Source organism: Anomaloglossus baeobatrachus, chromosome 10 (assembly GCF_048569485.1).
Source record: "Anomaloglossus baeobatrachus isolate aAnoBae1 chromosome 10, aAnoBae1.hap1, whole genome shotgun sequence".
In the NCBI taxonomy this organism is placed as follows: domain Eukaryota; kingdom Metazoa; phylum Chordata; class Amphibia; order Anura; family Aromobatidae; genus Anomaloglossus; species Anomaloglossus baeobatrachus.
In genome coordinates this window covers 77969844-77984262 of record NC_134362.1, presented here as the reverse complement: position 1 = coordinate 77984262, position 14419 = coordinate 77969844, and the positions used below count along the sequence as shown (strand labels likewise).

General features: G+C 52.6%; 1 protein-coding gene across 2 annotated transcripts in view; it reads left to right on the top strand.

Moving 5' to 3' along the window:
• Positions 1–14419, top strand: part of LOC142254289 (ras-related and estrogen-regulated growth inhibitor-like) — a 148237-nt gene that overhangs the window by 65724 nt on the left and 68094 nt on the right. The gene's annotated exons all lie outside the window — the stretch shown is intronic.

The following is a 14419-nucleotide window of genomic DNA, read 5'->3' as shown; positions in this document are numbered from 1 at the left end:
GTGATGGTTCAGTTTTTAAATAGGTTTCCGGACGGTGAGGCTGCGGCGTTGTTATGTTTTGGTTTTTCGGACGGTTTTCGTATCCCGACGGTTGTTAGTTCATCGGTTCCGCCGTATCGTAATTTGCGTTCCGCTAGGGATCATCCGGAAGTGGTGGATGAGAAGCTGAAAAAGGAGGTGGCTTTGGGCAGGATGGGTGGTCCTTATGACGCCCCGCCGTGTTTGAATTTGGTGGTTTCGCTGCTGGGGGAGGTACCGAAGAATGAGCAGAACAAATTTCGGCTCATTCATCATTTGTCTTACCCGGAAGGGTTGTCGGTGAATGATGGCATTGCACCGGAGCTATCAGCGGTATATTATGTGTCGTTTGATAAGGCGTTGGACCTGGTCAGGGCGGCGGGTCAGGGTGCATTGATGGCGAAGGCGGATGAAGCGGCGTTTCGGTTGTTACTGGTTCATCCAGATAGTCAGCATTTGTTGGGTTGCTGGTGGGATGGCAGTTTTTATGTTGATCGCTGTTTGACAATGGGCTGTTCTATTTCGTGTTCGTACTTCGAGGCATTTAGTTCGTTTGTTGAGTGGGTGGTTCGACATGTGTCCGGGCTTACGTCCATTATTCATTACTTGGACGATTTCCTGTGTGTCGGGCTGGTGGGTTCGATGGTTTGTGCGGGTTTGCTATTTGCGTTGCAAAAAGTCGCAGCCAGCTTCGGAATTCCTTTGGCACCTAAGACGGAAGGCCCGGCGCCGGTGATGTGTTTTCTGGGAATTGAGATTGATTCCATTGCTATGGAATGCAGGTTGCCAGAGGAGAAGGTTCGTGATTTGAGGGCCGCGGTGGCGGGGGTGAAAGCGGCGAAGAAGGGGCGGCTTAAGGCGGTGCAGTCCTTGCTTGGGAAAATGAATTTTGCTTGCAGAATTGTGCCGATGGGGAGAGTATTTGCGAGGCTCTTGGCGACGGCCGGTGTAAGGTCACCGGCGCATTTTGTGCGAATCACGTAGGCGATCAAGGACGATCTGGGAGTATGGGATCAATTTTTGCAGCATTTTAATGGCCGGGTGCTGGTGATGGAGAAGGTGGCGTCTAATGGGGCGTTGCAGCTGTTCATGGAGGCGGCCGGGTCGGCCGGGTTTGGGGCCATATTTCGAGGTCATTGGTGCGTAGGGCAGTGGCCGTAGGCATGGCGGGAGAGCGGATTGGTTAGGAATTTGGCTCTGTTGCAGCTATACCCCATTGCAGTGGCAGTGGAACTATGGGGGTCGCACTTTGCCGGGAGGAAGGTGTGTTTTCATTGCGATAACCAGGCGGAGGTGCACGCGATCAACAACTTGTCTGCTAAGTCGGAGCCGGTAGTGGTGTTTTTGCGGCATTTAGTGTTGAGATGTCTGCAGTTGAATGTGCAGGTAGTGGCAAAGCACGTTCCGGGAGTTGACAATGAGGTGGCTGACGCTTTGTCTCGTTTTCAGTTCGGCAGGTTTCTGGCGCTGTTGCCGTGGGCGGACGAAGTCGGAGTGGAGTGTCCCGAGGATATGTGGAATCTGGTGAGGCGGTGATTTCAGACTTGATTCGGAACTCGGTGACCGAGGTGACTTGGTGCCGGTATGCTAAGGTGTGGGCTGAATGGGAGGAGTTGTTGTGTGTGATGTTTGGTGGGGTGAGCGTGGATTACTTGGTGGCTTTGCTGTCGTTGGTGAGTACGGATTTCTCGGCCAGGCGATCGGCATCGGCTGTGGCACACCGGGTGTCAGCGGTGGCGTTTTGGTTGAAAATGAAAGGGGAGTGCAATGTTTCACAGGATTTTCGGGTTCGTCAGGCTTTGCGGGGTTTTCGCCGCGGCGTACGGGTGAGGGACAAGAGGTGTCCTGTATCGTTCGGTTTGTTGAGACGGATGGTAGGGGGCCTAAGTGGCATTTGTGAGTCGGCATACGAGACGGTTTTGTTACAACAGCTTTCGGTCTTGCTTTTTATGGGGCTTTCCGGATCGGTGAGCTGGTAAGCCTGTCCAGGGTGATGGGTGGCGGTTTGCTGCTTGAGGATGTGCATGTGGGCGATAGTCAGGTGGAGTGCCAAATTCGTCGGTCAAAGACGGATCAGCTGGGCCGTGGTAGGTTGGTGGTGTTATACGCGGTTCCAGGAGAGGAATTGTGCCCTGTGTTTAGTCGAGAGATTTGTGGCCATGAGGGGGGTTTACCTGGCCCGTTGTTGCGGCATTTGGATGGGTCTTTCTTATCGAGGTTTCAGTTTGTGGCGATTCTGCGGGGAAGTTTACGTAACGCGTTGGAGCGCCCGGAGGAATTCGGGTCGCATTCATTCCGGATTGGTGCAGCTACAGAGGCAGCTCGTTGGGGGCTTGGAGATGAGGTGGTAAAGCGTATTGGTAGATGGGAAACTTCTTGTTTTCGGCGGTATGTGAGACCGCAGTTGTTGTAAGCATCATGGTAATTTGGTTACGTGCGGGTGGTTTGTGAAGGGGGTGTTTCTAGCTGTGTTGTTGGTTGTGATGTTATTGGTTTTGATTTTTTCATTCTGTTTTATTTTGTTGTAGGGAAGTGCCTGATCTGAATCTTGGGGCATTCATTCATATTTTGGGGTGCCCGTCGGGCTGAGGTTCGCCCGAATGGTCAGCAGCTGGGTTTGGATCGCGCGCAGGCGACTGTTCGGTGGATCGGTGTTCGGGGCATGGAGTGGTGCAGGGTGGTCCCGGAATTTCGTTTCCATTGTAAAGTTGAGCGGCCCCCGGATGTGCTGGTATTACATGTGGGGCGTAATGATCTTGGTGCCCGGGCGTCGCGGGATCTGATCCGTGATATAAAGATTGATTTACTGCAGTTGTGGAAGCAGTACCCTGGTTTGATGGTTGTATGGTCCGACATAGTGACCAGGTTGGCATGGAGGGGGGCTCGGTCAGTGGAGAAGGTCAATAAGGCCAGGGCCCAGGTGAATCGGGTGGTTGCTCGGTTTGTGACCAGGAACGGTGGGATTGTGGTAAGGCACAGGGATTTGGAGCCGGCAGATTGGCAATTTCGGAGGGGTGATGGTCTGCACCTCAACGACATCGGTGCGGATTTATGGGCGTTGGGCCTGCAGGATGGTGTGGAGCGTGCTTTTGGTGTATGGCGGGTCCAGGCCACGTAAGGTGTCACATGGCCTGTCCTGTGGCGGGGGGGTAGGTCTGGTCCAGAGGTTTGGAAGTGATTGGCGACTGGACCGGGAGTCATTGTCTTGGTATGGTGGCTCTCGGTTCCGGGATGTGGCAGGCACGGGGTTCTGCTAAAGTGTGGGGGTGTCAATCTGTGGGTTATTGGCACCTCGTCTCTGGGTCGGTGAGTTGCGGCCAGGGACAGGGGGTGTAGTAGTTATGGACTGGGCCTGTCCCGGGGGGTCATGTGAATGGTATTGTCTATTGTTATCTTTATGTTGTTGTTTGGGTTGGCCGTTGGACGGCGCCCCTAAGGTATTAGTTTGTAAACAATAGGCAATAAAAGGCTGCTGAGGCCATTTTGAACCAAGTCGCATGCAGTCCGTGTGTTCATTTATATATAGGTTAAGGGGTTTGGTATCACAACATCACGACCGGTGAATCCTCCCTCAGCTAGTCAAGAAAGCCATGGAACCCCTTGGGGAGGAGGGGTGACATGACCAAGGGGGGGGCAGGGAGTGATGGGGTTAATAGGGAGAGTTGCAGGAATGCCTAATATGGTATTATGGGTGGATTGAGCCTGGGAGGAAGAGGAGGGGCAGGGAAAGGGTTAGTCTGGGAGAGTCAGGAGTTACCTCCTCTTCTGCTTCCGGACGCCGACTGATTCCCGCCCACCCTCCCCTTTTTTGGTGTTGTTATCTGGGGGAATGTGGTTTGGGTAGTTGGGTTGTTATTTGTCACAGCAGCGGGGAGAGGGTAGGTCTGGTCCAGAGGTTTGGAAGTGATTGGCGGCTGGACTGGGAGTCATTGTCTTGGTATGGTGGCTCTCGGTTCCGGGATGTGGCAGGCATGGGGTTCTGCTAAAGTGTGGGGGTGTCAATCCGTTTGTGATTGGCACCTTGTCTCTGGGTCGGTGAGTTGCGGCCAGGGACAGGGGGTGTAGTAGTTATGGACTGGGCCTGCCCCGGGGGGTCATGTGAATGGTATTGTCTATTGTTATCTTTATGTTGTTGTTTGGGTCGCCCGTTGGACTGCACCCCTAAGGTATTAGTTTGTAAACAATAGGCAATAAAAGGCTGCTGTGGCCATTTTGAACCAAGTCGCATGCAGTCCGTGTGTTCATTTATATATAGGTTAAGGGGTTTGGTATCACAACATCACGACCGGAGAATCCTCCCTCAGCTGGTCAAGAGAGAGAGAGAAAGAGAGAGAGAGAGAGAAAGAGAGAGAGAGAAAGAGAGAGAAAGAAAGAGAAAGAAACAAACTCACTCTCTGTGGTTTCTGGGCATGCTCAGTACATCAAACAGGATCCTGTCTATCAGCATACCAGTGTTCACATGCGTTTGTGTGCAGTTTTGTCAGAATCCAGCGACTTGCAGTATTTGGACGCAGATCAAAAACGCTTCAAGCAGTGTTTTTAAACAATGTTAAAAAAACTGCAAGTCGCTGGATTCTGACAAAACTGCACGCAAACGCATGTGAACGCATGTCGACGCAAGTCCATTGCAAATGCATTGAAATGAAAACGCATTTGTACTGGATACGCTTTTGCAGCAAAAAAAAACGTTCAGGACGCATGTTAAAAAAAACGTAGTGTGAAAGCAGTCTTATCAGGTTCATATAAAATAATACTGTATTTGAAAATGAAAATTGCTTCTCCTACCAGTCTTCTAAACTCCAGGAAGGAGTGATGAATGACAATATTAGCAAGAGAAAAGGAAGGAGAGGAGGTCCAGGTGTGGCGCCCCTGACCTCGTCAGGCACGACTGAGTACTGCACCCATGCTGGGGACAGTACAAAACAGGTGATCCAGAAGGCTGACCGAGGTGTGACTACACAGGCGCATAGTGATCAGGTCTCACACATTTACCTTTGAGAGGACCCCTGGGGATCCCAGGAGGGGGCGAAGCCTCCATCTCCACTCAAGGGGTGTGGTAGAGAGCCTGGTTGCTAGGTGATGTAGGCAAGAACAGGAGAGGAGGGAAGAGTGAGCCGAGGACAGTTGAGTGGTGAAGTTCAGGGAGAGCAGAAGCAGACCCTGTAGCTCTACACAATTCTGACAACGTACGCGCAGTGACTACCGACGGGGGAGAACGGTCACCTGGTAGTGCTGCCCGAAATCCACCCACGACTAAAGAGAGAGCAACGGAGTGGAAAGTAAGGAGACTGTCAGGGAGATACCAGGCCCAAACGGGTAGCAGGTCCCAGTGCAGGGATAGATCCACCTGTCCTTTGCCAAACCTGCATGAGGGGGCACTTTACACCCCCAAGACAACACCACAGAGTCCGCAGCCACGTAGCAAAGTGAGGGCCCATAGCTCACAGGAGGCAAGCAGCCGGAGTGACCTGGTCCAGGCTACAAGCAAACGGGCCAAAAGGAAGGGGAGAGAGGCACCAGCAACTTCCCTGGGCGACCCCAGCAGGGATTCAAGCAGGGGTTACCCCAAAACGCAAAGGGCTAAGGAAGGCGAGTCGGTAGCCACCCTCATCAGTCAGCCTGAAGGACACCTGGTTCCAGCCTGGTTCATCCCAGCTACGCCCGGGTTACTCACCCTGCCACCATCAGTGAGTAAAACCCCTGAAAGACATCCTGCTTGTGCGTGTGAGTCATTCTGCGACTTGTAGTTCCACACACCTACACGGGACCCTGGGGCATGCCTCACTCTCAGGAGGCTATTACAACTGACTGCACCCACTATCAGCCCCAGGCACCCCTAACCTGCAGTGGCGGTCTCCACTGACCGCAATTCTGAGAGTGGCGTCACGACAATCAAAATAGAGGATTTCCTACCTGTGACAAGATCCAGCCGCGTGGAGTCCCTGAAGGTAATGCACAGCTGCACCGACACCGAGCCTCGGGGCCCCACACATCTGGCGTCACGAACAGGATAAGGACTAGACCTGTTCAGACAGGTGACCATGTGCCTGGGCGGTCCGCTTGGAAAATTGGAAGCGCCGCCATATTGCCACCATGAAAAGCGCGCTGAAAAACAACAGCAGCCCGCGCTGGGAGAAGTTACCGCCCACGAAGAGGTGTGGCTACCCAGAGATCCCCTGAAGAGTCCTGGTCTCGCAAGTGATGAGAGCGAAGGCGTTCAGGGACGTCGGGAAGGAAAGGGAGCCAGAAGCCTTCTGTTGGGAGAAGAGTTCAAGGCAGTGAAGGAACTGGCACTGAGGCTGCAAGGAAGAGTCGGAGGCCTGCTGCTGAGAAAAGATCTGCAGAGCAGCGACGACGCGGTGAAGATGGCGTCTGAAGATAGGAGCCCAGAGCCGGGTTCCGCTGCCTGGTGGTCCTGGGAGCTTGCCCAGTTCAGTGACCGACTGGAGGCGAGGATCGTGCAGCAGATCCGAGAGGGATGTGCGGAGCTGCAGGAGATGGCTGCAGCGGTTCAGGCCTATGAGAGGGGAACCGCACGACGGGTGCCAGACCGAGCGGCGACGACTCAGGCCCCGATGATGCTACCGATGGGTGAGTCCTGTGTTGCCCCCGCCAGCGCGAGTGCCCCGACCCCTGCTGCCATGCCCGCGGTCCCTGAAGAGGCGCCCGGCGCGGCAACGCCAATCCAGGCTGCAGAAGCGCCCAGCCCGGCCCGCACAGATCCCATCGCAGCTGCGACGCCAATCCAGGCCGCCGCAGCGATGCCCTGCTCGGCCCGCCAGGTCCAGGCCGCCGCAGCGATGCCCTGCTCGGCCCGCCAAGTCCAGGCCGCAGAAGCGCCCAGCCCGGCCCGCACAGATCCCATCGCAGCTGCGACGCCAATCCAGGCCGCCGCAGCGATGCCCAGCCCGGCCCGCCGAGTCCAGGCCGCCGCAACGATGCCCTGCCCGGCCCGCAAAGATCCGGCTGCCACCGCGACCCTCCTCCACGCCGCAGGTGCGGCCCGCCAAGAACCGGCCGCAACAGCGACGCTGATCCAGGTCGCTGCGGCGACGCCCAGCTCGGCCCGCCAAGAACCGGCTGCAACTGCGACGCTGATCCAGGCCGCCGCCATGCAGGGCGCGGCCCGCCAAGACAAGACTGTAAAATTATTTACCCCGGCCTGCAAGGCCAGAGCAGACACCGCTCCCCAGCCCAAGGAAGTCCCTGCTAGGAAGTCCCTGCTGGGGGAGGACCCCGAATACTGGAAGCTGAAGGCTGATCTAGAGGCCCACTTCCCAAAGGAGATGGTGGACCGGTATCTGCTCCCTCCGCATACCCACAGGAAGACTCCTGCAACATTCATGCCAAAGAGTCCCCCGCCCTGTCCTGCTGATGAAAGTCCATCCCTAGCGCTGCCACAAGAGGAGTGCCCAGAAGAACTAAGGGGGAGGGGAGGCCAGGAAGCTGAGAAGCTGACCCTAGAGCCATCAGCAGTGGATGCAGCACCAGTCCAAGAGCCAGAGATGCTGCCGTACTCCCGCTGGGATGAAGAGGGCCCGACATCCTCCGCTGAGGAAGATCTGTCCAGATACATCACCTGGGAGCCTGCAAGCGGTGAGATAGCAGCCAGGCAGGACCCAGCCCGCAGGACACGGCGCCGCAGCAGGACAAGGGATCCACCTGCACAGCAGTCTCCAGAGGAGAAGGACGAGGTCACGGCCAGAGACTTAGAGGAAAAGCGGTCCTTGAGAAGGGCCAAATCCCAGGTCAGAGGCCCACTTTGTCGAGGAGTTGTAGAAGACTTCAGTTTGAAATCAGGATATGGCTTCATAGTTGCACCTGGTATGAAAGAGGGAATCTTTGTGAACAGAAGGGATGTAAGAGCACATTTACCTAGAGGACATCCAGGAAGAAACCTACAGATAGGAGACCCAGTAGAATTCACAAAGCACCAAGGAGAACGCGGATGGTACGCACTAGATGTTACACCATGTCCCAGAAATCCCTACAGAAACCCTGCTGTCTCAATACTACAAGATAAAGAGGGAGAAAAAGAAACAGACACAGAAGAAGAGGAAAGAAAAGACAAAGAACCCATTGATGAGACCACTACAGATGATGACAGAGATGGAGAAAGCAACAGGTGCCGCAGCCCTACAGGCCCAAGCCCTGGTAAGGAAGAAGAAGCAAAGTTCATGTAAAGTAAAGTAAAGTACAGAAGTTACAAGTTTTGACAAGTTTTGCAACGTTTACATGTTCAAGAAATGTGCCCACATGAACTAATGTGAGAAACCTCTTTTTGCACTTTGAAAAATGAACCTTAAGGCTATGAACTGGCTATAGCCACAAACTCTCGCAGTGTAAATAGTTACCCCAGAGGTACCACCACCAGAGCCAGCCTGTTTAGGGGTCTGGCTCGCCTGCAACCAGGGAGCACGCCTGTTTATGGGGCCTGGCTCGCCTGCAACCAGGGAGCACGCCTGTTTATGGGGCCTGGCTCTCCACCACAAAGAGGGTACCTGGTCAGCACCAACTGTGGAGGCCGCCTCTACATCCTGCCAGAAGAGGCTGAAGGCGTGGCTCCACCAGGCCAGGTATACCCTGAAACCACCAGACCATGAAAGCCGCCTCTACATCCTGCCAGAAGTGGCTGAAGGCGCGGCCAACGGGAGAGGCAGATGGGAAGAAAGGTCTGGGGAAGCTGATGGCCCAGACCTGGTTACCAAAAGAAACCGGTGACCTGCCGCCTGAGAGGGTTTAGGGTGGGTTAACGGACTTGTGGGTGGAGGGTGGTGATGTATGGTACCTGGTGGTTTTAAAATGTTTTACTATGTCTTACTGTTTTACGCATTTTAAAAATGTTGTCTTGCAGCCCGAGGACGTGCTGGTGATAACTAAGGGGGAATGTGGCGCCCCTGACCTGGTCAGGCACCACTGAGTACTGCACCCATGCTGGGGACAGTACAAAACAGGTAATCCAGAAGGCTGACCGAGGTGTGACTACACAGGCGCATAGTGATCAGGTCTCACACATTTACCTTTGAGAGGACCCCTGGGGATCCCAGGAGGGGGCGAAGCCTCCATCTCCACTCGAGGGGTGTGGTAGAGAGCCTGGTTGCTAGGTGACGTAGGCAAGAACAGGAGAGGAGGGAAGAGTGAGCCGAGGACAGTTGAGTGGTGAAGTTCAGGGAGAGCAGAAGCAGACCCTGTAGCTCTACACAATTCTGACAACGTACGCGCAGTGACTACCGACGGGGGAGAACGGTCACCTGGTAGTGCTGCCCGAAATCCACCCACGACTAAAGAGAGAGCAACGGAGTGGAAAGTAAGGAGACTGTCAGGGAGATACCAGGCCCAAACGGGTAGCAGGTCCCAGTACAGGGATAGATCCACCTGTCCTTTGCCAAACCTGCATGAGGGGGCACTTTACACCCCCAAGACAACACCACAGAGTCCGCAGCCACGTAGCAAAGTGAGGGCCCATAGCTCACAGGAGGCAAGCAGCCGGAGTGACCTGGTCCAGGCTACAAGCAAACGGGCCAAAAGGAAGGGGAGAGAGGCACCAGCAACTTCCCTGGGCGACCCCAGCAGGGCTTCAAGCAGGGGTTACCCCAAAACGCAAAGGGCTAAGGAAGGCGAGTCGGTAGCCACCCTCATCAGTCAGCCTGAAGGACACCTGGTTCCAGCCTGGTTCATCCCAGCTACGCCCGGGTTACTCACCCTGCCACCATCAGTGAGTAAAACCCCTGAAAGACATCCTGCTTGTGCGTGTGAGTCATTCTGCGACTTGTAGTTCCACACACCTACACGGGACCCTGGGGCATGCCTCACTCTCAGGAGGCTATTACAACTGACTGCACCCACTATCAGCCCCAGGCACCCCTAACCTGCAGTGGCGGTCTCCACTGACCGCAATTCTGAGAGTGGCGTCACGACAATCAAAATAGAGGATTTCCTACCTGTGACAAGATCCAGCCGCGTGGAGTCCCTGAAGGTAATGCACAGCTGCACCGACACCGAGCCTCGGGGCCCCACACAGGCAGCTGCTGCAATCAACTAGTCCCAATTACATTACAGCCTCCCAAAGCTAAAGCGATCTCGTTGGGGTCACGGAATTTGTGACGCACATCCGGCCGCTTTAGCGATGCCGTTGCGTGTGACACCTATGAGCGATTTTGAATCGTCGCAAAAACGTTCAAAATCGCTCATCGGTGACATGCCCCCCTCTTCCCAATTATCATTGCTAAGTGTGACGCCGCTGGAACGACAAACATCTCCTTACCTGCGTCCACCGGAAAAGGAGGAAGGAAGGAGGTGGGCGGCATGTTCCGGCCGCTCATCTCCTCCCCTCCTTTTCTATTGAGTGGCGGCGGTTCAGTGATGCTGCTGTGATGTCGCTGTGACACTGAATGAACCGCCCCCTCAGAAAGGAGGCGGTTCGCCGGTCACAGCGACATCGCTGCACAGGTATGTGCGTGTGACGCTGCCGTACCGATAATGTTCGTTACAGCAGCGATCACCACATATCATGCCACCGACGGGGGCGGGCGCTATTGCTCGCGACATCGCTAGCTAATGCTAGCGATGTCGCAGCGTGTAAAGCGGCCTTTAGAGTGTGCAGTGTTCAGAGTATGAACTGAGAGTGTGCAGAGTGCTGAATGTGGAGTAAGGGTGTGCTGAATGTGAAGTGAGAGTGTGCAGAGTGCTGAATGTGAAGTGAGAGTGTGCATAGTTCAGAATGTGAAGTGAGAGTGTGCAGTGTGCAGAATGTGAAGTGAGAGTGTGCAGAGTGCAGAATGTGAAGTGAGAGTGTGCAGTGTGCAGAATGTGAAGTGAGAGTGTGCAGAGTGCAGAATGTGAAGTGAGAGTGTGCAGAGTGCAGAATGTGAAGTGAGAGTGTGCAGTGTTCAGAATGTGAAGTGAGAGTGTGCAGAGTGCAGAATGTGAAGTGAGAGTGTGCAGAGTGCAGAATGTGAAGTGAGAGTGTGCAGTGTGCAGAATGTGAAGTGAGAGTGTGCAGAGTGCAGAATGTGAAGTGAGAGTGTGCAGAATGCAGAATGTGAAGTGAGAGTGTGCAGTGTGCAGAATGTGAAGTGAGAGTGTGCAGTGTGCAGAATGTGAAGTGAGAGTGTGCATAGTTCAGAATGTGAAGTGAGAGTGTGCAGTGTGCAGAATGTGAAGTGAGAGTGTGCATAGTTCAGAATGTGAAGTGAGAGTGTGCAGAATGTGAAGTGAGAGTGAGCAGTGTGCAGAATGTGAAGTGAGAGTGTGCAGAGTGCAGAATGTGAAGTGAGAGTGTGCAGAGTGCAGAATGTGAAGTGAGAATGTGCAGAGTGCAAAATGTGAAGTGAGTGTGCAGAGTGCAGAATGTGAAGTGAGTGTGCAGAGTGCAGACTGTGAAATGAGTGTGCAGAGTGCAAAATGTGAAGTGTGAGTGTGCAGACTGCAGAATGTGAAGTGAGAGTGTGCAGAGTGCAGAATGTGAACCGTGAGTGTGCAGAGTGCAGAATGTGAAGTAAGGCCAGAGTCACATTTGCGAGTGACTCGCGTGAGTCTCGCATCGCATCACCTGGCATGGCCGTACACTCTTCTGATAGGATTGGGTCAGCTGCATGCATTTCTATGCAGATTACCCACTCCTGTTAGGAGAGTGTGTGGCCGTTCCAGTTGATGCGATGTGAGACTCATGATAGTCACGCGCAAGTGTGACTCCGGCCTGAGAGTGTGCAGAGTGCTAAATTTGAAGTGAGAGTGTGCAGTATGAAGTGAGAGTATGCAGAGTGTGGAGTGAGAGTGTGCAGAGTGTGGAGTGAGAGTGTGCAACACCTGCAGTCTCATTGTCATGTGGTTGAGTATGGGGGACAATGAAGCTGGTCAGATTGGCACTTCTGCAGGAGAGGTGTCATCGAGCACAGCTTTAGCTTTTCACTGGTACTTCTCCGGTATATGTGTCAGTCTGCCACTATGGATGTAGATTAGCAGTGCAGTGACTAGCTGTGCTAGGGTAGGAGGGGAGAAGCCTTCCACTTCTCTTGTCAGGTTTGGTCCTGCTGCGGGGCCCTCTGAAGGATGCTCTTCTTTCCTGGTCGGCCAGTCCAAGCCTGATTCATATTTATTATGGACCAATACTGAGTAGACAAGGTTCATTCCTGGATATATAGAAACACGAACAAACTAGATCCTGATACTATGACTTCAGTGGGCTTTACATGCTGCGACATCGCTAGCCGATGCTAGTGATGGCGAGTGTGATAGCTCCCGCCCCTATCGTTATGCTGATATTTGGTGATCGCTGCCGCAGCGAACATTATCACTACGGCAGCGTCACACGCACTTACCTGGTCGGCGGCGGCGCTGTGACTGCCGAACAATCCCTCCCTCAAGGGGGAGGGACGTTCGGCATCACAGCGACGTTACCGCGACATCACTAAGCGGCCGGCCAATCATAGTGGAGGGGTGGAGATGAGCGGGACGAACATCCCGCCCACCTCCTTCTTTCCTCATTGCCGGCGTGTGGCAGGTAAGGAGAGGTTCCTCATTCCTGTGGCGTCACACGTAACGATGTGTGCTGCCGCAGGGACGAGGATCAACTTCTCCCACATGACAGCAGCGATATTTGAGAATGGACCCCCATGTCAACGAGGAGCGATTTTGGACATTTTTGCAACGATACAAAATCGCTCCTAGGAGTCACACACAATGAGATCGTTACAGCGGCCGGATGTGCGTCACAAAATCCGTGACCCCAACGAGATCGCTGTAGCGAAATCGTAGCATGTAAAGCCATCTTTAGAATCAATGGGTTTTTTTCCCTTAACATCATATTAAACCGTAATTTCCAATTCTGGAAACAATAAAAAAATATCCTTGTGCAGGATAGTCCCATCTGAGCCCTTGAAACTCTAGTATCTGATAGTTCTATAGTCCATTGATCTCCAAATTCACATTCTAATTAAAAAGAATAGATAAAATATAACTATATGATATAAGGGTAAAACCAGTCAGCTCTCTTTGGGTGGGCGAACCTTGTCTTTCCAAGGAGGAAACTGGCCACATGTTGTTATTCCAGTAAATTATGTGCCCCCCTGACATGGGTGGGCATAATTTGCCAGTGTAAGCTCAGTCCAATTTTCGACTTTCACCTTCGTAGATAAATGATAAAAAAGGGTTAATACAACCTTAAAGGACACATGGATTTCTATAGAGGGACACATCTTTGTGAGCCAGAAAGTAGAATCACTCATTGATAATGGTCTGTTATTGCAAGCCTCGTCAAGTATTGCTACATTTAAAGGGGGTTTCCAGAACTTTTTACATTGATGATCTATCTTTAAGATAAGATATAAATGTCTGATTGGTGGGAGTGTGAAATCCCAAGCAATCAGCTGTTCCCTGTGAACAGTTGAAATGACTCAGTTTCCAGCTGCATAGCCTTGTCAGCTATATAGTGGTCGCGGCTGGGTACTGCTTTTCTGCCCATATTTGAATTAACAGGGTCGGATGCGCTATACTTGGCACTGGCCATTCTTCCATTGACAGAACTTTCCCTTGCAGCTCCAAAACTGAGTAGTTGCGGCCAGCGGTGGCACCGGGAACAGCTGATCAGCGGAGGTGCAGGGTGTCGCACCCCCACCGATTAGACATTGAAGACCTATCCTAAGGATAGGTCATAAATGTTAAAGTCTTGGACAAGCCTATAATTTTTCCATAGATGTATTAGTGCTTGCATATATACAGGGTAAAATATTAGTTTTAATGTAACTCTTTACAGTATATCGTATTCAATAACTTTTAAATTTATTTCTAGGAAAGAATGGAGATAGAAAAAAAATGCAATTTTTTTATGGTATCAAATGTAGAGTATGGATATTAACCGTATTCTATGAAATATTAAAATGAAAACAAAAAATACTACTTTTGCACAATACAAACATTTTTAGAAAAAATTGTTTTTATATTACAACATTCCAAGAGCCATTAACTTGTTTCTTTTGATTTTTTGCAAGACAATTCAAATTTTTTCAATTGCAGAAGTGTGGTATTATATGGCTCACATTCAAGTGAATAGTAGACTGTGTAAGCCAGGGCTGGGCAAAGTGCGGCCCGCAGGCCACAACTGGCCCTCTGGCTGTTCCAGTCTGACCCACAGACTGAGACAGCTGAAAAGCTGAAAACAGTGGCCCGTGCTCGCACCAATGCTGCCGATGATACCCAATGCCACTGCTATTTGCAACCTGTGGATGCAGGCAGCGGTGAATACATTGGTGGATGGGGGGGCTGCTGGTTCCACTCTTCCACCAATCAGCAAGCGGCACAACAAACATGCTGGCAGCCCCCATGCTCCATGTATAATGCAGCGCCGGCCCCCTCATGCTTCATGTATAATGCTGGCAGCCCCCCCATGCTTCATGTATAATGC